Genomic DNA, 24969 nt, shown 5'->3' with positions numbered 1-24969 from the left:
TATTTAGGCCTTTTATGGAATTCCAACAATAAAAGAGAAAAATATTCAGAAATATTCACACTAATGGCGACAACTACTTTGAATCATTTGCAAGCTTCCAAATAGATGAACAGAGTTATAATAGGTGTAGGAATGGAGAGAAGTAAATACAGAGACTAAATGAGTTATTAAGCAATGAAATGCATTTATATTCATAAACATGTAAGGACACTGGGAAGCTTATCATAACTAATTATTCCAATGAACAAGTCTAGAAAAAAAGCAGTGAAGCTTTTTCACTGCATTGTACTACTGCCTATTTTGGAAAGGAGTGTTAAGAACATTTCTCAAAGACAAAAAATAATCACGGAAAAAGAGAAATCATTATTTTGTGCACTCTTATGTGAAGAGCCGAAAGCCAGAAGCCTAACTCCTGTGCACAGATTAAATAGAACGTGAAGACCCTGAACAGACCAAGAGGCTGGTCCCTGGAAACCAGACAGACAAATGGGACTCAACATCATACACAGAAATCTTTGCATCTCTAGGGATGAATGAACTCAAGAGAATTGACGACAAAATCTGTGCCTCCTGCATAGTGTCCATGTCATTTCTGATAAAGCTCCCCACGCTGAGGAAAACCCACAAAGGCAGCTCTGAGCCCAACAAAGAGCTAAATTCCCAACGGTGGGGTGCAGAGTCTCTTCTCTGTGTTGTAGAGAGCCCCTTGGTATCCAGAGGCCACTTCCAATGCAGGGAGATGTGAAGAGCTACATGGGGTCACTTATGATAGTATTATACACTGATACAAGGCTTACAAGAGCAGGGCGACGCTTTCATCATATTTTCTTGAGGAACTATTTGAACTATAGAGCATCCCTCTAAAAAACAAAATGTGTGCTTACAAAGACACCTCTGTCTCATCAAGTCCAGAGTACGTGCGGCGTACTTCACTGCTTTTGAGTGTCAAGTAAAAGAGAAGTTCAGAAATCTGTAGGGAATTTGCTACACATGACTCCTAGTGCAAAAGAATCTTAAAGTGTGGAGTCATTCTTGATCTTCCCATCCTAGCCACTCTTGTTCTTCTGGTCCATTCAAAAAACACTGAGGGTTCTTACACTCCAGTAATTCTGTGAAATCTACCCCTTCCTTCCTGTTCTCATGCTACCCCCAGACTCGGGCCCCTGTCCTGCTAGTCAGTCTCCTCATATCCTTGTGTTCTCCCCTCAGATCCTCCATGCACCATTTTCAGGCTCATTTTCCTAACATTTCATCCATATAACCTGTGACTCAAAATTATCTGTGCCTCCAACAGCATTTCCCAAACTAGGTTCCACAGACATCTGCCCTACTAAGATGCTCTATTACAAATGAATTCAGACATTAAAAATATTTGGGGGAACCCTTAAGAGATGACTAATGCATATCAGCATATTAAAGCCTCTGAATACTACTGCAGAAGAGAAAAACATAAGCTTTTTCTCAGCTTTTCCTACTTGAACCATAGGACTGTGTTTTGACTTACACATCTACATCCAGTAGAACTACCATCCCAATGTGGATATGCTTTGGGAAATGTCAGCCCAGAGGATAAATCTAAAATTGCTTAGCCGGCATGCACCATATGAATGAGTTCCTGCACTTCCTGCCCACCCTTAGCTCCCACTTGTCTTCCAGGGCTGCCCCACGTGCCTGAGTGCAATCTGTCTACTGACCAGCTTGCTCTTTCTCCCTCTCTCTTCATATCCAACTTCCACTGGAGGCAGTTCACATTTTCCCTCCCCCCAGGAGACCTATCCCAGCCTCACTGGCCCTCACCCATCACTTCCTCTTCCAACCTCTTGTTATGTTGATTTCCTTTTTCTATTTCACCAGCTCCACACAAGTCACATGTCACCTAGACAGTAAGCCCCTTGGCCAGCATCTCTATCATTTATAACTTATAACTAATTTTATAACTGACATAACTAACTTTTTGATGACTTACTATGAATCCATAAAACCTGGAACAAGATCTTGGGCAGTGTTCAATAAATATCTTTTCAAGAAAATAAGGTGGATTTCTCCAAATAGGTCAGTATAGAAAGAGGAAGAAGGAGACCATGTCAAGACAGAATGAAACTCTCAGAGTAACAAAAATTTAGCAGAGTGAGAGAGAGATGTCCACAAAGCAGCATCAGGATTCTAAAACTTCTACAAAATCCTTACCAGTGCTGAAATGCTAAGGAGAAACCACCAACCCAAGGCCATGTACACCAAATCCTAAAAGGGACTATCCAGTGGAAAAGAAGATCCAGTCCCTAACCTGGTCTTAGGTAGACACGATAATTCTCAGGAGAAGAAAACATCCCAAATCAGATCCTTTTCTAATTCCCAATACAGTAAATTCCTGTTTCCCTTCCTTCTTTCTTTTTCTTCCTGCCCTCTACTCCACACATACTTATTGAACACCTAGAAGGCACTGAGCACAGAGGAAAAGAGATACCTGAAAATATCTCAGAGAAAATCAGAACAAAGAGAGGAAAAAAGATTTCTGTCTTCTAAAGTCTTAATGAAATGAAAAACAGGGATGCCTGGGTGAGTCAGTTGGTTAAGCATTTGCCTTCAGGTCAGGTCATGATCCCAGGATCTTGGGATCCAGATTCTAGCAGGGAGCCTGCTTCTGCCTCCGCCCTTGCCTGCCTCTCCCCCTGTTTGTGTGCTCACTCTTTCTCTCTAACAAACAAATAAATTAAATCTTTAAAAAAGAGGGAAAAAAAAAAACAGTACATAAGATAACAAGGGTCAGACAGCTTGAGATTCTACTTAAAAGCTCTGAAAAGCAGGAAATATGCAGAACCATGTCATTTCAAAGTTGCATGTTTCTTTCAATTATTTGTTTCTTTTGAGAACTAATAGCTTTCTGTCACTACATGTTCAGTATTAAAATAATGGGCCCCAGTCATAGTCAGTTTATGGCCAACACATCGCCTGACACACAGTAGGCACTTAATAACCATCTGCTGAGTCACTTAATGGACAAGAGAATGAAATCAGGCAGGAAAGGAGCCTTCTAGCCATGCATAGAAATGCTGCATTGGACCTGAAATTTTGGATGTTGTAATTCCTTTACGCTAGAACACAGTGGAGGAAGAATTGTAAAGATCAATCTACTCCGCCTTGAGTTAAACATGTTTTCCTTAAAAATATCATTCTGAAGGCTTAAAATTTATATGCACAACAAAATATGTGATTCCCCTCTCCTGTTACAGTAATTCAGGCAAATTTATAGTTCCTGAGATGAAAGCACCACTCCAGAAATCTGAAATGACAGTCTATTTTATACAATCTCGGTGGGGGGGGGGAATGGAGAGTGACAGCTGAGTTTGGACATTTGTCACTTGGGAGACAATGGGGGAAACAGTACTACAGTATTAGAATACTAATACACTTAGGTAATAAAAGGAAAACACAAAACAAGAAGTGATTATAAATGAAAACAAAAGAGGAACGATCTGGGAGAAGTTAAAGTGCTCTGTTTCTGGCGAAATGTGCATTGCATACTGTGCTTAGAGATGGGACCAGGAGGTTAAACCAATTGTCATTTTGCAATGCCATGCTTAAACTGTTCAGCACATGCACACATGTAAGTATAAAAGTTGGTGTGAATTAGAGAATATTTTCATAGCCTACATTTCATGCCATTAAAAAAATAATAAAATTATTGATGATAAGGTGGTCTTCAAACTAAGAAAGAACTTTCCAAGAGAAGTCGAATATTTCCCTGGAGGTGCTTGCAATGAAAATGAACACAGAACTAAGAAAAGGAAGGGGATAAATTCCTTGTTGGCTAGTTATCACAGTGGACAGTTACACTGTTACCACTCTTTCTCGCATTTCTATAATGCTGAGAGCACAGTGTAGAGGACCAAGAGACTGCTAAACCCAAATAAGACCCTGGATAACGTAGCTATTAAATAAATCACATTCAACATTTCCAGACAATTCAGTCAAAGCACCAGCAAAAGCTTACCTGGTAAGAGTAACTTTCCTCTTTGCAATCTATAATAATGTCTTAATAACACCACTTTGGCACTTAGGTATCTTATAATATGATATCTCTATAATGGAGAAAATAACATCTGCTTCCTTTAATAAAGAATGTGTCTGACACTCATCAAGGCTTAATAAATGACAGGTATCTTTATTATGATGACGCTCCTCATTATTATACTGTTATTGTTATTATTATTTATCACATCAACCTCTCCCCTCTTCCAACTTGAAAGCTGAGAGCCAGACTATGGTTTCACCTTGGCATCCTGGGCAACCCAGCTCAGCACAGGTTTCCAGGCATTCGATGACCTAACATTAAATGAAACTTTCTAGGCTTACTGTATGTACTGAATTATTTGCACCTCAAAGAGAAAATAGGTATCATCAGCCATCTGACTTGTAGAAGGCACGTGCTCCTTCTGAAAACAGCTGCAATTGCTTTTAACTATAACTTCTCTATAGTGGTTTTTCTCTCTGAGGTGTTGGGAGACAGTTCATAGATGAGCTGAATGTGAAAAAGTCCAACAAGGTCCCAAATAATATGAAAATAAGATGAAAAGACATAGCAGATAGCATATGTTAAACTTTTAAGTCCTTGATCCATGTTAGATTTCACTCTTAGCTTATAAATGCACACATTTTTCCTATTTTATAGGTAAGGAAACTGAGGTCAACTAGAGAGATTATCATCTTGGCTCAAATCACATCCATGGTAACTGATATGAGAATGTGACCCCAGGTCTATAAGACTCTCAAGTTTAAACTCTTCAACCACCTGCACTGAAACATACAGTTTCAGAAACACTCTGAGTTCACAATCCCTTTTAGAAGCCACAGCCTTACCTACAGCAGTAAGTGGCTGTGACCTGTTTTCAACATCTTCCTAAAAATCCTAAGATGAATAGTTTCCCCCCCTTTTCTTCCACCCTCCCGCCTGCTACAGTACCTGGGAATCTAGTTACTAGCATCTTCCTTAGTGCACTCTGTAGGTTATGTTCATGTCAAATAATGTGAAACAGCTATGCTCTGAGAAGAGCAACACATTTGCAGGGGCTGTTTATTTAATCCATTACAACTCGCAGTATGAGAAGTTTGAGCAGAAAGGGGGTATGTGAACACAGAGTTTACTTAGGTGGAAGAGTATACCATCCAGAACACAATCTCAGTCAGAGGCAGCAGGACTTTACTGAAGCAAGAAAGCCTCTTAGCCACCCACATTCTACTGCCTTTAAACAATACCTACAGGAACTCTGGAGGACAAAACTATCAAATATTTGAAAGGATGCCTATTGGCTAAGCAGGAAATGCACAGTTCTGCAGAAAAAGCTAGGGGGCTTGGAGCACAGAGCCCATTCTCTAAAAGTGCTCCTCAGCAAATATTGAATGAATGAATGAATGACAGAGTCCTGGATTAGAGTCATGGGGAAGACTGACAACCCAGAACCAGGCTAACTCTAACCAGCCTCATCACGGTGCCCACAGCTCTGTTCCGTTCACGTCACCCACGTTAAATAGGAAAATCAGAGGAGCGTGTCTGAGGTAGCAATCCACTGCAACTTCCTCTCAGCTTCACTCATTTGAAAACCTCAGGGATTCTGGAGCTGCTTAAGTCTTGTCAGAGGAAGGCCAATCTAGGTCCATCTAACCTGCCAAACGTATATGTATTCATTAGGTGTTTTCCACTGAACTACAAGTTCTAAACACTAACCTAAGACACTGTCATTTCTAAGAATGAAAAAAACACATGGCAATGTCAAATACAGAGTAACGGGCTTTTGTGAACAAATTCTCCAGCAAACAAACAAACAAGCTAAAAAACAAAACAAAACAAAAAACACAAGACCTACACATCTAAAAGTTCCCACAAAGCCACATGGCACTCACTAAACAATAAAAAACTTCTTTGGGCATCTCCATTCTTTCCTAGTAACAGACCTTGCCCTGTGATTGGTTACCTTCTCAGTTACCTGTTAATCTAGTACACACAGCCAGCCACTAGCCATAATAAGCTCTCAGGGATACACTATCTTGCTGGCAAAACTTTGAATGAAACGTTTCAAAATGATAAGCAAGACTATTAGCAAGACGTCTGAAATTACCGATTCTAACTAGCAGACAGCATTCTAGAAGTCATTTTTGGAGAAAAGTCATGAATGATATTCACAGCCGGGAAGTGAGAAAGTCTTCCCTCCACGTTGATTGCGAAAACGATGAAATGAAGAAAACGAACCCAGCTACAGGAAAGCCTTATGCACATTCTCTCTATAAATGATAATTTTTAAAAAAGGCAAAACTGCTATTTATCCACCTGAGACATCCCCAGTTTTCAAAGTAATGGGTAAAAATGACCAAAACCTTAATTGTCTTCATATGGTTCACCCAAGGCACACAAACTCGTTTTTGATGCTCTAAGTACAGAAAATTGCTTCATTTCTAAAGTAAATATACACTAGCAACTTGCGGATATCTCAAGAATGCTTTATAGCTAAAGAAAGTAACATCACTGCCTACTCATTTTGCTTAATTTGCTAGTCTCCCAGCAACTTTGTGCTTACACTTTCATCCCCTTTTTAGATCCTCGAATAAGGCAACAGTCCAGAAGCCTGGAAAGTCGCCACCTCCAGCCGCCCTCAGCTCACTGAGCCACCACCGTCTGAGGATGGAGTTTCTTCCCAGGGTGTCTTCCTCGGAGTGTGCATGTTCCATGCATTGCACTCAGCCTCTCTAAGCTGCATTCCAGTAACTAAGCTTCCTAAGCTTCTTCTGAATTGTTTATTCTGTGTTTTAAAGCTCCATCAGCTGTTGTGATGATTTGCAAGATTCTTTCTCTTTTTGGTTAAGCAGGATTGGTGAGCATTACTGGGCCTTTAGGTGGAATCACTGCTATTTACAATTCCTGCTGCCAGGATTAAAGGAGATAAAGCCCGTGAAAGCTGTTTGTAAACTGTGAAGTCCCATTCCTATGTAGTGTGCTGTTATAATATTAACCATAATAGCAATAACCACAATCCGGTTGTGATCTGGGCTTTAAAAGGCTAATAGACATTTGGGTCGTGTCTTTGCTCCATTCCCAACCCAGGGCCTACATTGGTGCCCAAGAAGGGGCGGGGTGGCGGGGGTGGGGCTCTTGAGAAAGTTTTGTTTGGATGAATAAATGAATGATTTTAAAACATCACATGTTTATCTAAACTCATGCCCACAGGCAAAAGGAAGCTGGGCATGTCAACTGAGATAATGAAAATACTTTGCCAAAAATACCCCCGTGGTGGAAAGAAATACTGCAGGACAAGTTCTTCTAAAGATAAATCCCCTGATAATGAAATCTGGCCCTTTGCAGTCAGTACTCAGGAGGAGGGGCAAGGGTATAGATTGGGGCAGGTATTTCCATTAGTCATATAAATTTGTATTAGTTCAGGAAGGCTGCCCTCCTAGAAAAAGGCTACAGTAATGAGCATGAGGGAGTTAAAATGAAAAACAAAACAGAACAAAACACAAAGGCAACAAAGTTTATCCCACCAATGGGCTTATTGTCAGGTTGTGTCTTTCCACAGTGGAAATGACCAAACTCTCTGTGGGAGGAGAGAAGTAGAGGAAGAAGAGATATTGATGTGAAATGGATTATTTTTAGAAGAAGCTTCTATGAGCCTTCTATAAGCCTTAATAGGTCATTAAAGTGTTGATCTATTTTAAGCACCTATATGTAGAAAATGGTGTGCGAAAAAGTGGAAAATGAAAAGAGAAAGGAAGGTGGCAGTGTCCACAAACAGGGGCCTCAGCTATCCAACTCAACAGAAGCCTTGAGAACAAGAAGGGAAACTCGAGGGCTGCCACTGGTTACTCAGGAAAGCAAATGCTGGCACCGAATTTAACTCTGGAAGATGAGGATACACTAACACACTTTTTTCCTAAGGGGTGGGTGAGGTGGGCCTACTAGAGGAAAGGAAGAACGCCTACTACCCGGGAGGTCTGCAGGGCTTCAGCAGCAGGGAGGGCCCATGCACCAGCGGCTGCTAAGCTCCAGAAAATATCGTATTTCTGCCCATCAATCAGCATTAAGCTGCTTTGGGGGCTGAGCTTTCGGTACAGGCAGTTGCCAGTAGCAACAGGGCACACACTCCCGGCTCCTGGCGAGCTGGGGCCAAAGCAGCAGCGAAGGAGGGGCAGTCAGGGTTACAGGCCCTGAGCTGGGAAGACCTGATCAGGGCCTCACTGGTGATGGGCAAGGGCCAGGGAGAGGGATTGGGAATGAGAATGGGCCAGGTGGAGGTGGGGGCGTGCCCTGCTAGGGCCAGACCAGGTAGCAGACCAGGCCACTGGTCCCTACGGATGGGAAGTTAAGGGGTTTCTGGTGGCACAGCAATGCCCTTGCCAAGCTCAGCAGCCTCCCGTCCCCTCCTGGAGGTACCTCGCTCTGCTGGCACCTGAACAGGAGTGCCAAGGCCAAGTGACAGAAGAAGCGCCGGTACTGCGCCGTGGGTGGGTCGGGGTTCTAAAGATCCGCTCTCCCTCCCCCACCACCCCTCCACCCTTCGGGAGTCTCTGGAGAATGCCAACATGGAATTGTCTGCACGTGTGAGTGTTTTCGTTTGCACTTCCAGCACAAAAGCGAGGCCCCACAGGTGGAAAGGAGGTTGTGCTGTGTGTGTGTGTGTGTGTGTGTGTGTGTGTGTGTGTGTGTTGTGTGGTGCTCGGACTGCGTGTGAGCCGCGAAATGGATGAGGCACACGCACCGGGCTCCCACCCACCTTCCTGCCTCAGGTGTCAGGGGTGTCCGAGCGCCGGCACTTGCGGAGGAGAGCCGTAACCTCGCGCCACCTCCCCGAACTTCTCCCCCTGCTGTTGGGATCCGGTAAGGTGGGAAAGAAGGACGACAGCCAGGGAGGCTGTGGAGGGCAGAGGTGGACCGAGGAGGCCACGGGAGAAGGCACAGATGCAGGGAGTCCTTGGGGTCCGGTGGGAGCAAGGGGACTGAATGGCCGGCGGAGAAGCCCGAGCTTCGGGCGCCGCGGCGCGCCTGGGCGGGGCGGGGGCTGGCGTCTCCTTACCTGGCCTGTGCCGGAGCATTTTGCAGCGGGGCGGGGGCGAGGTGGCTGCCACCCTCCCTGGAGGCAGACCCTGCAGTGCTATCCCTTCGTGGGCAGCCAGGCGTCGGCCGCAGAGCCCGGAGTTGACAAACTTGCCAGGTCCGGAGCGCGCAGAGGCGGCGCGGGCCACGCACGCGGCACAGCCCACGGCAGCCGGGACACCGCGCGCTCCGCTGCGCTCTTCCGCTTTGTTGTGTTCCACGGGTCTCCCCGCGCCCGCCTCCGGGTGTCTCCGCGCCCGCCCCGCAATGGGACGTTTCGCCCGCGTGCCGGGAGGCCCCTCGGGTCTGCGTGCCACTTTCCTCCCGGAGGCGCGTTAAAGAGCTGCCCTCGAGCGCCTGGCGGGGCTGCGCAGTGCGCTCCTACCGGGCGGCTCCGGCCCACAGATTCCCGCCCCCCACCTTCTCCCCCTCCCCGCCCCTCCGCGGCACCCCCATCAGAAGCTGCTTAGGATCGGGCTGTCAAATCCAGCCCATCTGCTGCAATCATAATCAGTCTCAACCGAACGGTTCTGACAAATCTCCGCCTGGAGCCGGAGTTGGGGAAGCCGGTGGGTGAGGGGCGGGACGGTGAGGAGGGGGAGACAGGGGCGAGGGGGTGACAGGGACAAGGCTCTGGGAAAGAGGGGCCTAGAGGCTTCCATTGTCTGCCCCAAACAGAGGAACTGAAACGGGAAATGGGGATCCCAAAAGCGAAATAATGTTTTTCTTTCCCAGTTCCCAGTAAAAACAATCAAACCACCCTGGCAGGCCCTGGCATACCCCACCCCCATCCCAAACCCCTGCCTGTTGGTTCGAGGTGGAACGAATTTCAACTAATGAACTAAAGAAACAGGTCCTGTAATCTTATCATCAGGCTGACCCAGAGACTGGCACAGATACCCAAACTATTGTAACTGGCAGGTAAGAGCTGAAACTAACAGCCATTCGTCTGGAGTCAGAAGTTGATTCCCAATACATTTGGGAATAAAGCTTGTGGAAGGACAACCCGCCTGTAACTTATGAAGAAGCACAGCCCGTTTTGTCCTGTTGGCACTTTAGGAGATAAAAGGAACATTTGTTTTGGAAAAGAAAATGCTGAACTCAGTTTAGCTCCAGGTAGAGCTTAAAGAGTTTTCATAATTTTCCTATTTTCTCGTGAAAATGTTTTTTAAAGACAACCTATTTTAACAGAAAATGACGACTTCTAAAACTGACATTTTTTCCAAACTAAAATAGTTTCTTCTGCAGATCAAATAAGGTGCCCTGTTCAATAATAATATACTTCGAACTGTTTTAATATGCCACTTCAGTATGAGCCACACATCATTCTAGTGGTTATAGCTTTACAAGGATTAGGACAAAGGTTTTTTTAAAAAATGAACATATAAAAGTAACAGTAGTCCTAGTCCTAGATCTACATAAACAAGTCTTCAGGCATCAAGCATACAACCCATGGGATCAGGTCTGGTTTTGTACATTCTTCTAAGTGCTACAAAATGTTCAGTTATCCTGAAGGACAGTATTTGTTGGGGAAAATAATTCACTGGATAAATCACCAGCTGAAACGTTGAAGGGGGAAGTTTTAAGCGATTGATTCAGATAGGTGTGAGAACCAGGCAAAAATATGTATCCTGTGGAAATTGAACAGAGTTTGAAATTAGTGCTCAAGTCATTCTTTTGCTTTATGCTGTAGTTGTGAAATCTGGGCAAGCCACATTAAGCATCCACTTATCTAGGCTTATCTATCTGTGTTTTTTACTTATGTTATAGCCCACTGGTGCTTACCATATAGCAACATGCAACTATGGGCATTTGGTGAGTGCCAAATTCTCACTGTGGAGAATCTCTGATGGCTTGAAATTCTGATTTATGGGTCGGGCTCAAAATCACATACATCAGTATGACTTGATAGGTGAGGGAAAATGAGGTTCAACTGTTACTTTTCCCAGTAAGTAAATAATCTAAGTCAAGGGCAACTACGGATCAGATTTTAAGGCATTTTTTATCAATATTCAGAAGTCTGAGGTTTTCATTGTTGTTGTTTCATGTGCTTATTAATAGTAAAACTTTTTATTAAAAGATTCATCAACATGGTTCTTACTTTAAAACATATCCTGTCTAGTTCTTTCAATTACTTACTGTTTACAATGTATTAGTACTAGAATATATGAGTAAAAAAAAGAAACCAGAAATTTTTGGCCTTATGGAACCTACACTCTGGAGGGGAAGAAAGACATTGGAAAAGAATACATAAGGAAATCAAATTCTCCATTATTCTCCATTATGAGGCAATCAGTTTTATGAAGAAAAATAAAACAAAGAAGGCTGGGTGGTATTCATGTTTAAAAAGAGGGCTTGGGCGCCTGGGTGGCTTAGTGGGTTAAGCCTCTGCCTTCAGCTCAGGTCATGATCTCAGGGTCTTGGGATTGAGCCCTGCATCAGGCTCTCTGCTCAGCAGGGAGCCTACTTCCCTGTCTCTCTCTGCCTGCCTTTTTACCTACTTGTGATTTCTCTCTCTGTCAAATGAATAAATTTAAAAAAAAAAAAAAAAGAGGGCTCAGTAAGAATGTAAGTGTGATTAAAGGAGGTGAGGGAAAAGGTAAGCCATGCAGGTGTCTGAGCAAGATGCTGGTGCAGTGGCCCGTAGAGATAGTTGTATCCAGTGAGGTCTAGGAACAGTAGGAATGAAACAGATTGATGGGGTTAGTCTGAAAGGACAGATCACTGGGTGGGGCCAAACGGGCAAATTTAAGGACTTGTTTTTAACCTAGGGGATCTGGAAGGCCAGAGACACAGAAGGTTTTGAGGAGAGAAGTTTCATGAGCTGACTTTTGTTTAATGGACCATTCTGTCTATACTATTACAAAGTATAGGTGGAAAAAGAGGGAGGCCATGGGAAAATCTGTTGTTAGGCTATTGTAAGAATCGAGGTGAAAGAAGAGGGCTTGAACAAGACCACAGCAAGAAGTATGAGAACTGCTGGCAATTTGGGATTGTTTTTCATTGAAAGCCAGTGGTATCTGCTTGGGATAGGGGTTAGGAAAAACAAAAGAAGTAAAAAAAATAACTCTAAGTGTTTCACCTTGGAATTGCTATTAATTGAAACATGGAAGACTAAGGGTAGAGCAAATATGGTAGAAGAATCAGGGGTTTGGTTTTGTATGTATTAGGATTGGGAAACCTATGAAATTTTTTTTAAAGATTTTTTAAAAGATTTTATTTATTTGAGAGAGAGAGAGAGCATGAAAGGGGCGGGGGCAGAGGGAGAAGCCGGCTCCCTGATGAGCAAAGGGCCTGATGTGGGACTTGATCCTGGGACTCCAGGATCATGACCTGAGCCGAAGGCAGTTGCTTAACCAACTGAGCCACCCAGGTGCCCTGAAATTAAATTTTAAATAGAGTGAAATTATGCAAAGCTCTTAGAATAATCCCTGGCTTTTGGTGAGGGCCATAAAAATGTTTGTGGCGGTGGATTTTGTGTTAGTGAAGCTTGTGTTGGTGGTTGTGACTGTTATTATTGGGGTTTACCAACCAAAAAGAGTTAATGAATAGGCAGCTGAGTAAACATTCAAGGACTGTGTTCAGGGCGCAAGTTGCGGGTGGAGATGTGAATTTGGGAGCCGAATAAAGTACAGACAGTTAAAATAAATCCATCTCATCAGGTAGGTCATTAAGGCTGTGAGTACAGTTAAAAAAGAGAAGATATTTCAGGACAGAATCCTGAGTCATTCCAACTTTAGATAGTCAAGAAGATGAAGAGCAACCAGCACAAGAGACCAACCACCCTGAGGGGAGCTAATGAAGGAGAAGGCAAACCAGGAGAGGGAGCTCATCCAGAAACCCAGTAAGAAGGGAGTCATGTGCTAGTTACAGTCTCCCGATATGACTGGCTCTGTAGAAAAACCCAAAGGAAAACAGAGGAAAGCTATGAGACAGTTTATCAAGGTTTCTAGATAACTTAATGGTCTACCATCTGTTTCCAATACAACACCCTAGGTGTCCTAGCCCCTACCTAATGTTCACGTGCTTGAAAGACATTCAGGGTATACTGAATTAAGTAGTGAATCAATGAAAGAATTAAATGCCTTAAGCTGCAAAGTATTTCTCAAATTATTGTCCATGGATGATTTAGCAGGGGACTTCTGTTCTTTAAATGAAGAAATATAGAAGTGGGACAAGGTTTTTAAGAGGGAACAGACCTGGGAAACATTGTATATTTCTTATTTGTTAAGCAATGTCAATAGATAAAGACTTCTAGACCACACGTCTCATATCAAATACTTTCTCCAACCATGTTTGGTAAAATTAAATTATTAATAAATAACTCACATACATACATAAGTTTAAAAAACACACTTCTATGAGTAATCTTACAACTTGTGATAACTCACTTAAAATGAGCATAAGATTCTGAACACATTAGCAAAAAAAAAGATATAAAAATGTCAGATAATTGTATGAAAAGTTGCTCATTACTTTTAGTCACTGGAGAAAAGCAAATGAAAATCACAAAGGAAAAGAGGTATGCACCCCTATGTTTATTACAGCATTATTTACAATAGCCAAGATATGGAACCAACCCAAGCGTCCACATGGTTCAAGGGTCAACTGTATCTGTAGAGGTAACAATGTGTATGAATCTAAAAATCATGTTGGCATCATGCCAGCTGAAGGAATATCATACTTTGCCACTGGCTTTTATTTGATTCCATTTGGTTCTAAAATATTCTAGAAACAAAAAGCAGATTAGTTGTTGCATGGGGTAGGGAATGAATATGGGAGGCGCTTCAGAGAGGCTCAAGGCAAGTATCTGGTGTGTGACAAATATGCTATATCACGATTGTGGTGGTAGTTACAAAACTGTAAAACTCACTGAATTACACACTTAAGAAGTGGTGAATTTTACTGAATGTAAGTTATACCTTAATATTTTTTAAAAGAATAAAGAATTGTGTGTGTGTGTGTGTGTGTGTGTGTGTGTGTGTGTGTTTTGTTTTGTTCTGTTTATGTTTTTGCTTTGGTAGGGGAATTATAGTGCTTTCCCATTTGAAAAGAGGAAGCTTACCTCAGAAACATTTTCGTTCATAATCCCCAGTGAAATAATTGATCCAAATAAAGATCATCAATAGATGCTGAAAGATGGTAAAAGAGGGATGGGAAACTGAACATTGATATGTTAGCAAATATCACTTCATAATGTTTGCTAACTACCAAGGCAAAAAGTTATGTTTTACAAGGGAGAGATCCACTGACATGTTCTTCCTTATATGACGCTATAATGAGAAGTGCATAGCACCTTCTGACGTCTTCATTGGGAAAAAAAAAAAAAAAAAGATTTAACCTGAGTCTAAGTAAGGCTTTTGACACCATTTCCAGCTTACAAAAAATACACAATCTAGAGAATTAAATAAATGGCGCTGCAAGAAAACAATGAGGCCTATACAGGATGAAGGATGCTCTGAATTTCTTCAGAAAGTCAATGTCCATAAATGGAAGAAAGTAGAAAGACTAAAATCAGTGAAACGAGATAGTCATAACTAAGTGAAAGTCATGGGGTTGGATCTTTCTCCAAAATGGACACCTATCCAGGACATTTTGGGGACAACTAAACAAAGGGAAATAAGACTGGTATAGAATTTTTATTAATTTTGCTAAGGGTAAGATGCCCGGGTGGCTCAGTCAGTTAGGCATCTATCCTCAGCTCAGATCATGATCCCAGTGTCCTGGGATCAAGTCCCATCTTGGGCTCCCTGCTCAGCGGGGAGTCTGCTTCTCCCTCTGCCCCATCCCCCTTCTCATGCTTGCTCTCTCTTGCAAAAATAAATAAATAAGTTATTTTAAAAATTTTTGCCAAGGCTTAAACATGATATTGTGGTTAAAAAGAAGTGATCCATATTTTAAAAAGACGCATGCTGGGGCTCCTGGGTGGCTCAAAGGGTTAAAGCCTCTGCCTTGGCTCAGATCATGATCCTGGGGTCCTGGGATGGAGCCCCACATCAGGCTCTCTGCTCAGCAGGGAGCCTGCTTCTCTTGCACGCTCTCTCTCTGCCTGCTTCTCTGCCTACTTGTGATCTCTGTCTGTCAAATAAATAAATAAATAAATAAATAAATAAATAAAATAAAAAATTTTAAAAAAAGACACATGCTAAAGTATTTAGGGCTGAAGTATCATGTCGTTTACTATTCATTTTGGAAAAAGTATATACGCATGAAACAAAAATGTTAATATGTTTTGATGCTAATTTATGGATAGATGAGTGTTTCATTCTCCTCAACTTTTAATTTTTCTACATATTTGATTTTTTTCTTAATAAAAAGTGAAAAACTATAAACTTCTAATAATTATAATAGGATCAATAATTGATATAAGTGGGTCAATAATTCAGTATAAAGAAATGTGAAAAGATAGAATTTGGTGTCTTAAAACTACTGTGTATCATAATTTCCACAATGAAAGGAACTAAAGCAATATATAGTGGAAAATTAAAAATTTTAGTGCACAGTCTAGAAATGAAAAAAAAATAGAAAATGAATGCGCAAAGCAACTAACCAAAAAGGATAGAAAAAGAATAACAATAAGAGGAATAGAGGAAATAATAAAGGTAAAAATCAAAGTTTAATAAAACAGAACACAAAGCATTAGTATGGGATCAATAGAACAATATTTACTTAAACCAGTGAAAAACAGAGGCAACATGAGTTAGCAAGCTTAGAAATAAAAAGAGCTACACAACTGAGAATACAACAGAGATTTTAAATAATAGAAGTACTTCAGTATGAGCAACTTTATGGCAGTAAGTTTGAAAACACTGGTAAAATGATCAATGTCCTAAAATTTAAAATAGAACATTTAATAAACTCACTCAAGAATCAACAGAATCTTAAACAATTTCATAGAACTTCATATTTGAAAAAAAAATTACATATAACCAATAGGTCCAAATGTTCTAAACCTCTTTAATGAGATGTAAGTCACATATCATAAAATTCACCCATTTAAAGTGCACAATTTGTTTATTTATAGCACATGTAAGTTGTGCAACCATCACTATCACTTAAGTTTAGAAGAGTTTCATCACCCCAAAAAGAAACACATAGTACCTATGTGTACACTCCTCATTCTCCAGCCCAAGATAACCAATAACCTATTTTTTATTTCCACTATTTCTGCCTATTCTGGACATTTCCTATAAATGCACCATACAGTATATGACCTTTTTCATTTGGCTTCTTTACTTAGCATAATGTTTTTGAGATCTGCCAATGTCGTAGTGTCTATTTGTACTCCGTACCTCCTTATTGCCAAATAATATTCCATTATAAGCATATATTACATTGCATTTATCCATTCATCAGTTCAGAGACTTCCTGGTTGTTTCCACTCTGTGGCTATTGTAAACAATGCTGCTAAAAACCTCCATGTGCCAACTTTTTCATTTCTCCAGTGTATATATATAGAAGACTAGAATTTCTGGGTCCTATGATAACTATATTCATTTTGAAGAACTGCTAAACTGCGTCCCAAAGCAGCTATACCATTTAATTCCCATCAGCTACATAGGAAGTTTCCAATTTCTCCATATATTCTCCCACATTTATTATTATTTGTTATTGATTATAGCCATCCTTGTGGTTTCAAGTGGTATTCTGTTGTGATTTTGATTTGCCTTTTCCTGATGGCTAATATCATTCTTTATCTTTTCATCTGCTTTTTTGGTTATTTGTACATCATGTCTAGAGAAATTTTTTTCTATTCCTATACCCAGTTTTAAATTGGGTTATTTGTCTCTTTATTGTTAAATTGTAGGCCCACTTTTTAAATGCAATTTTTATAAAACTTAAAAACAATACAAAAACTCTAATATCCCTATCTTACAGAAAGAGTTCTAGGTGGTAGAAATAGCAGGGAGGAGGAGAAAGAAAGAAGGGGGAGAAATGGGAGAGAAAAGGAAGAGAGAGGAGGAAAGGCTTTTTATGAGTTATCCAGAATTACTTTGATACTAAAAGTAAAATAGGGGATATTGGGAAAAATATTAACAAATATCTCAAAAATCCTAAATAAAGCAGAATCTGCCAACATAATAAATAATAACCATGATAATGGTAATAATGTGGTATGACCAAATAAGGTTTACTCTATAATACAAAGGTGATTTGCCCCAAGAAAAAGCTATTAATTTGCAAATATATATATATATATATTAGAAGATTTTTAAAAGATATTATTTCAATAGTTGCTGAACATTTCAGTAACATTCAATATTTACTCATGATTCAAAAACAAAAATCTTTCACAGAGTAGGAATAGAAGGGAACTCTGTTAAGTTGATAAAGGTGTCTACCAAAAAATCTATAGCATACATGATACTAAATAATGAAATTTAAGACATTTCCATTAAGTTTTTGTTCTAAACAGTAATGCCCCATAATGACTTCTGTTCAACATTTTCTAGCTCTTAGAGCAATGACATAAAGAAAAAAAGGTATAAGAATGAGAAAGTAATAAAACTATCATTATTTATAGTCAGTATTATCTCCATAGAAAACTAAAGAGAAACTAAAGGCAAATCATCAGGTATATGAAGACAGTAGCATGTTAACTTGATAAAAGAACTAAAATAGTGTCCTAAGAAAGGTGCCAAATTATTAATAATGTAACTTTTTTAATAAGATCTCATTTAAAATAATAATATTCAGAAGGCATATAAGAATAAACACAAAGACGTGATAAAAACTTTATAGTGACTACTTTGTTGAAAGGCATAAAAGAAGAGCTAAGTGAGTAGGAAAACATAGGGTTAGACTGAAAAACTCAATCTCCTGACTTAATCTTTAAATGTGAAATATCAATCAAAATCCCAGGAGGTTTATACAATGAACTGCACCGACTGATCATGAAATTCTTATAAAAAAGAAGGTCCAAAATAACCAACTAATCTTTAAGAAGAGTGACTGCACTAACATCCAAAAAAGGGTCATGCAATGTACTTGCAGTTAAACAAATAAATGAGATAATTGCATCAATGAATACAAAGAGAGCCAAGAAACCGACTCACATAGATGGGATTGAGGTGTAGGACAAATGGCGCCATGAGTTAGAACGGAAAGGATTGATTATTGAAAAAATGGCATCAGGTCCACTTTGTATCTGAATAAAAAAGACAAAATTAGAACCCTACCTCAGACCATTCACAAAAAATAAACTCAGATTAAAAACTAAATGTGTGAAAGAGAAGAATAAAGTTGGAGGGACTGACCCTGCCCAATTTTAAGACTTACTATAAAGCTATAATAATCAAAACACTGTGGTGTTTGTGAAAAGACAGAAAGATCAATGGAACAGAATGGAGAGATCAGAAACATATCCCCATAAATACAGTCAACTTATTTTTGCAAGTGCAAAGGCAATACAATGGGGCAGAGATAATCATGTCAACAAATGGTGCTAGGACAGCAGGACATTCACATACCATTGATCAATTAGCCAATCTAGAAATAGACTTTATACCCTTCACAAAACTAACATAAATGGATCAAAGACCTTAATTAATTAATTAATTAATTAATTTTTAAGGTTTTATTTATTTATATGACAGAGAGAGACACAGTGAGAGAGAAGGAATACAAGCAGGGGGAGTGGGAGAGGGAGAAGCAGGCTTCCTGCCAAGCAGGGAGCCCAATGTGGGGCTTGATCCCAGGACTCTGTCATCATGACCTGAGCTGAAGGTGGCTGCTTAATGACTGAGGCACCCAGGTGCCCTAACAGACCTAAATTTAAAACACAAAACTATTCAACTCTTAGATGGTGCCATAGGGAAAAACCTAATGACCTTAGGTACAGTGACACTTTTTAGATACATCACCAAAAACATAATTCATCAAAGGAATAACTGATAAGCTGGACTTCATTAAAATGAAAAACTTCTCTCTGTGAAATATAACACTGAAAAAATGAGAAGACAGGCCACAGATTCGGAGAAAATATTTGTAAAAGATACATTTGATAAGAAAACAACCCTATTATAAACAGGCCAAAGACCTTAACAGATACCTCACCTAAGAAGATATACAGATGGCAAATACGCATATGAAAGGGTGTTCCACATCATGCCATCAAGGGGATGCAAATTAAAACAATAATGGGATACCACTCTATATCTGTTAAAATGGCCAAAATCCAGTGACGACACCCTCCAGCAGTGAGAATGTGGAGCAACAGGACCTCTCACAAGTTGGTGGTGGGAATATAAAATAGTTGAGCCAATTTGGAAAAAAGCTGGACAGGTTCTTACAAAACCAAACATACTCTTACCATGGGATCTAGCAATTGTGTTCTTTGGCATTTATCCAAAAGAATTGAAAACTTATGTCGACCTAAGAACCTACACATGGATGTTTACTGCATCTTTATTCATAATTCCAAAACTTGGAAGCGACCAAGATGTCCTCTAGTAGGTGAACGGATAACTAGACCATGATACATGCAGACAATGGATCATCAAACAGCACTAAAAAATGAACCATCAAGCTGTGAACAGACACAGAGTTACCTTAAGTGTATATTACTAAGTGGACGCAGCCAATCTGAAAAGGCTATGTGATGTTAGATTCCAACTGACATTTTGAAAGAGCCAAAACTGTGGAAACAATAAAACAAATCAAACAAACAGAGAAAAAACAGTGGTTCTTAAGAGCAAGGTGAGTAGGAGAGATGAATAAGTAGAGAAATGAACAGGAGAATTTTGATGGCAGTGAAAATACCCTGCATGATATTAAAAGGATGGATATGCCATTATGCATTTGTCTGAACCCACAGGATGCACACCAAGAGCGAACCTAAGATAAACTATGGACGTGGGGTGATCATGACATGTCAACATAGATTCACTGTTGGTAAAAATATACCATTCTAGAGATTGAAGGAGGTTACGCATGTGCCGATGCAAAGGGAGCATGGGAAATCTCTATACATTCTTATCAGTTTCACTGTAAACTTAAATTTGCTATTTAAAAACTAAAGTCTTTAAAAAAAAACTTCTGAATGTAAAAAGCAAATCTTAAAACTTTTTGAAGAATGTTTTGGAGAAGACTTTTAAATTATCTCAGATGCAAAGTAAATGAAGAATTTCACTACACTGAATTATTAAATCTCTGTAGGGAAAAAATTATCTGAAGAAAAAGAAAAGTCAAGGCACAGTTTAGGAGAATATTTTTGAAACATATATATCCTAATAAGAATCACTATTCCAAATTTATGAAGAACTACCAAGAGGTAGGAAACTTGTTTTAAAAAGGGGAAGTATATGAATAGACAGTTCGCAGAATAATTTAATAAATGGCAAAACATATATTAAAGTGCTAATCTCATTACTTAGGAAATACAACCTAAAATGACAGTAAAACATTATGCCATCCATGCCTATCGTAATCACAAAAAAATAATCATTGGTTAACCATGTGTTGGTGAGCATGTGTAGAAAAACAACTCTTCCATGCTGCAGATAAAAACAAGTTACTCATGATCTAAGACACAGCAGCTCTATACCTATGTACTTGCTTGGGGGAAAGTCTCACAACACACACACACACACTTGACACATGCAAAAACTCTCATCATACGTTAAGTCTTAAAGTAAACATCAGTATGTTCCTAAAGTAGAACTATAAAAAAAAAAAAGTGCTGATAACAATACAATAAGACCATAAATTAATGACCAAAATCAGAAAATGAAAAGTCCTCCTCTCTTCAGTGACTTGGAGAAACAATTTTTAAGCAACTCTCAAATGAAAGAGACTACTCAAAATGAACTTCAAACTTTTCTAAAAAATAATGATAAAACAACTGGCTGCATTTAAAGCTGTGGTCACAGAAAAATTATTAGCACACTGAACAGTAAAAATGTAAGGATATAAATAAACTACATTCTCAGCTTAAAAGCCTAAAAGAGGAAAATTAATCAAGGGAAGCACAAGGAGACAATGGTAAGAGCAAAATGTACTGAAGCAGAGAACAGCAAAGTAATTAAACTTAGCTAAGAAATAAAAATCCAGCTTGTTTCTTTGAAACGGACCCCTCCATAATTCGATCTAAAAACAAGAAGGGGGGGGGGAAGGAAGCACAAAGATGCAAGATAAGAAATGGCAATAGGAAATTACCACTGAAACAGAAAAAAAAAAATAAGAGGCTACTTTATAGATGTCATCTCTACGGAACGAAATTTGAAAATATAGATAAAATGGAATAAATCTTTGGAAAAGATATTTACTAAATTGGTTCTATTCAGGATAGAAAACTCAATCAGATCAACTTCTCTAAAAGAATAAAGAAAATAATTAATACAGTAACCCAGGCAAAAACCTGCAGGCTCTGTCATTTCACTTGAGAACTCTAACAAAGCCTCAAGCCTAGACCATTCAAATGTTCCTTTTTTTTTTTTCCAGAACAGTCAAAAGGAAGAAAAACTTTCTAATTATTTTTATAAAGCAAATATGTCTTTAACAGTTACTATGGACTGAATGTTTTCATTCACAACAAATTCGTACATGGAAGGCCTTCCTCCAGATACGATGCTATTAAGAGGTGGAGCTTTTGGGAGGTGGTTGGGACTGATGAGGTCAGAAGGGTGAGTCCTCATTGATGGGATTACTGCTCTTAGAAGAGCCCCGAGAGAGCTTGCTTCCTCCCAGCTCTCCACCATGTGAGGGGACCAGGAGGCTGAGGACACAAGAAATCAGCGATTTGCAACTTAGAAAGGACACAAGAAATCAGGTCGCAACCACACTGGCATCCTGATTACAGACGTTCAGCCTCCAGAACTATAAGATTAATTTGTTGTTGATAAACCACCAGGTTTATGCTATTTTGTTATAGCAGCCAGAACTAAGAAAACAATTTCGCCCAATTAAAAACAATTAAAAAGGGGCGCCTGGGTGGCTCAGTGGGTTAAAGCCTTTGCCTTCAGCTCAGGTCATGATCCCAGGGTCCTGGGATTGAGCCCCACATCGGGCTCTCTGCTCAGCGGGAGCCTGCTTCCTCCTCTCTCTGCCTGCCTCTCTGCCTACTTGTAATCTCTGTCTGTCAAATAAATAAATAAAATCTTAAAAAAAAACAATTAAAAAGTATTATACACCAATGTCACTATATATCGATGCAAAAATGCTAAATAAATATAAGCAAGACAATGTAATACTACATTAAAAAATATATACCATGACTGAAAGCCACTTGCATTTGGCTCAATAATAATTAGTTAATATAATATACCACATTGCTAAATCTAAGGAGAATAAATGTGTGAGTCTCTGCACAGATATTTTAAAAGCCTTGACAAAATTCAACACTCTCCCTGAGGTGAGGGATAGAAACTGAGAAAGATAGGAATCGATGTACAAGATAATACAGACACATACAGATGCACACGCAGACACACACACACACATAAACACATATCCTTTGTCTGAACACCAGCACCTCACTTAACAGAGAAATACTTGAGGTATTTCTAGTAAAATCACAAACAAGGCACAGATGCCCACTGTTCCTACTATTTGACAGTGTCGTGTAGTCAATGCAGTAATAGACGATAAATAGAGGCTGAGAATTAGAAAATAGCAAATAAAAACTCTATTTTTAGATGACAGTAGTATGCCTGAAAAAAAAAATGCGACTCGGTGATAACATTAATTCAAACAATAACAATTCAGGTTCACTGAAATGAAAATATATAAATCAATCACCATCTTTTATACTAATAATAACCTGTTAGAGGGATAGACTGTTATAAAGAAAAACTCATTTATATTACCAACAAAGAAGATAAAATATTTAGGGAAATCATAAGACAAAATGTATAAAATCCGTATGAGGAAAGCTTTAAAACTCCTCAAAATCACAAAACTGGACTTGAAAATATAGAAGGCAGCCTTCACTCGACTATGATAGGATGACTCAATATTATAAAAATGTCACTTCTCTCTAAGTGATTTTGTAAAATTAACACAATTCCAATAAAAATACCAATAAGTTTTTTTTTTTTTTTTTTTTTGGAGCTGGACAAGTTCCTACTTGAGTTCTTATGAAAAAGTTTTGTAAGAATCACCATTAAGAAAAGCTTTAACAAGAAAAATAGTTTACCGTGGGGTAAACATACTATATACCTCCTATAATAAAAATAGTGTGGTGCTGCTGGATGGACAGAGAAACAGAACAGGAACAGAGGATGATGTCCAGGGAGACCCCCAAGAACATGTAGAAATATATGATTAATAAAGACCAGCATTTCAAGTCACTGGGTCAACAATGGGCTTTTTAAACAAAGAATGTTGCACAACTCATTGGCCATTTGGCCAAAAAGAACACTGAATTCACACTTCAAACCACACAGAGCATAAACTCCAAATAGATTCAGAATCTATGTGTAAAACGAGGCCATACAAGAGAGGCAAAAACGGGAAACTTCTCTATCACCCAAGTGAAAGAAATGCTTACGTAACTATGACTCAACAACAGGTACAGTAAAGCATCAATAAATTTGATTATCTAAAATTTTTCTAAAAATCAAGTTATATTTGTTTTCTAATGACTGTTATAACAAATTATCACAAGGGCAATGGCTTAAAACAATGCTGTTACTACCTTCTAGTTTTTGGTAGAATTCCAACTGGTCTCACTTGTTTCAAGTCAAGGTGTAGGGAGCGCTGCATTAGTTTCCAGAGGCTCTAGAGGAGACTCTCTTCCCTTGCCTGTTCTAGCTTCTCAGATGCCATCCATAGCCCTTGGCTCATAGCCCTTTCCTCATTCTGTGAAGCCAGCACTGCTGCAGGTATGTGACCTTTTTTTCCAACCGTATTTCCCTCTCACTATAGCCAAGAATGATGCTTAGTTTTGAAAGGCACTCCTGAATAATCCAGAAATATACTCTCCCTCTGAGGGCACTTAATTTAATCATAACTGCAAAGTACTTTTTGCCATGTAAGGTAATATATTTACAGATTCTGGGAATTAGGGCATGGGCATCTTTGGGGGCCATATTCTTCTGCCTATCACACATAACAATGCACACACACACACACACACACACACACACACATACACAATCAAATGACCATGGACATGCCAAAAGAAAATGTTTGTTATAAATCATAAACAAAGGCCAATAACCCTAATATGCAAAAATCTCCTAAAGTAAAGGGGAAATATTAATAAAAAATTTAGCAAAAGTCATGGACAGACAATTCACAAAATGATGCGAAAGTGGCCTCGGAGCATATGGGAGGTTGTTTGGTTTCACTCATACTAGAGAACTGCAAATTACAGCCACACTGAGATGCAGTTTCTCATCTATCAGATGCTAGGAAATGTAGACATTGAAAAAAATCACGCTGTTGGTGAGACTGTGCATGAACACACACTTTCATATATTGCTGGTGAAGATTTGTAAAAAACTCCCTGAAGGAAAATCTGTCGACACCCAATAGAACCTCATTTGTATTTACCATTTGAGGGAGAATTCTCATTCTCACGTTGTGGAGTTTACTCTGAAAGTACACTTCTAACAATATGAAAACACACTCACGGCATCATTTTAAGTTGGTGCTGAAAAGCTCTCTTACTTATCTTTGCTTCCATCTATTCTTTTTTCGATGTTTAAGATTTTATTATTTGAGAGCGATAGAGCACATGAGCGAGACAGAGCAGAAACTGGGGCCCTGGGGGGGGTGGTGGGCAGTGGTGTGTGGGCAGAGGGAGAGGGGGTGAGAACAGCAGACTCCCCACTGAGCAGGGAACCCTACGGGGGTCTCAAGCCCAGGACCCCCAGGATCATGACCTGAACGTAAGCCAGATGTTTAAATGACTGAGCCACCCAGGCGCCCCCCAACCCATCTATTCC

The 24969-nt window shown here is 39.6% G+C and overlaps 1 protein-coding gene across 10 annotated transcripts in view; it reads right to left on the bottom strand.

Moving 5' to 3' along the window:
* Nucleotides 1–24969, bottom strand: part of NCKAP5 (NCK associated protein 5) — a 970240-nt gene that overhangs the window by 576423 nt on the left and 368848 nt on the right. Inside the window, exon 1 of one of the 10 annotated variants that reach the window (XM_032354096.1) lies at nt 9060–9138. The exons of the other annotated variants lie outside the window; for them this stretch is intronic. The gene's annotated coding sequence lies outside the window, so the exon portion shown is untranslated. Of the gene's footprint in view, nt 1–9059; nt 9139–24969 lie in introns of those variants that run through there. 10 annotated transcript variants of the gene reach the window in all.

The sequence above is a fragment of the Mustela erminea genome, chromosome 8 (assembly GCF_009829155.1).
Source record: "Mustela erminea isolate mMusErm1 chromosome 8, mMusErm1.Pri, whole genome shotgun sequence".
Classification (NCBI taxonomy): domain Eukaryota; kingdom Metazoa; phylum Chordata; class Mammalia; order Carnivora; family Mustelidae; genus Mustela; species Mustela erminea.
The sequence above is the reverse complement of the archived record's forward strand: the minus strand, read 5'-3'. Positions and strand labels throughout refer to the sequence as shown.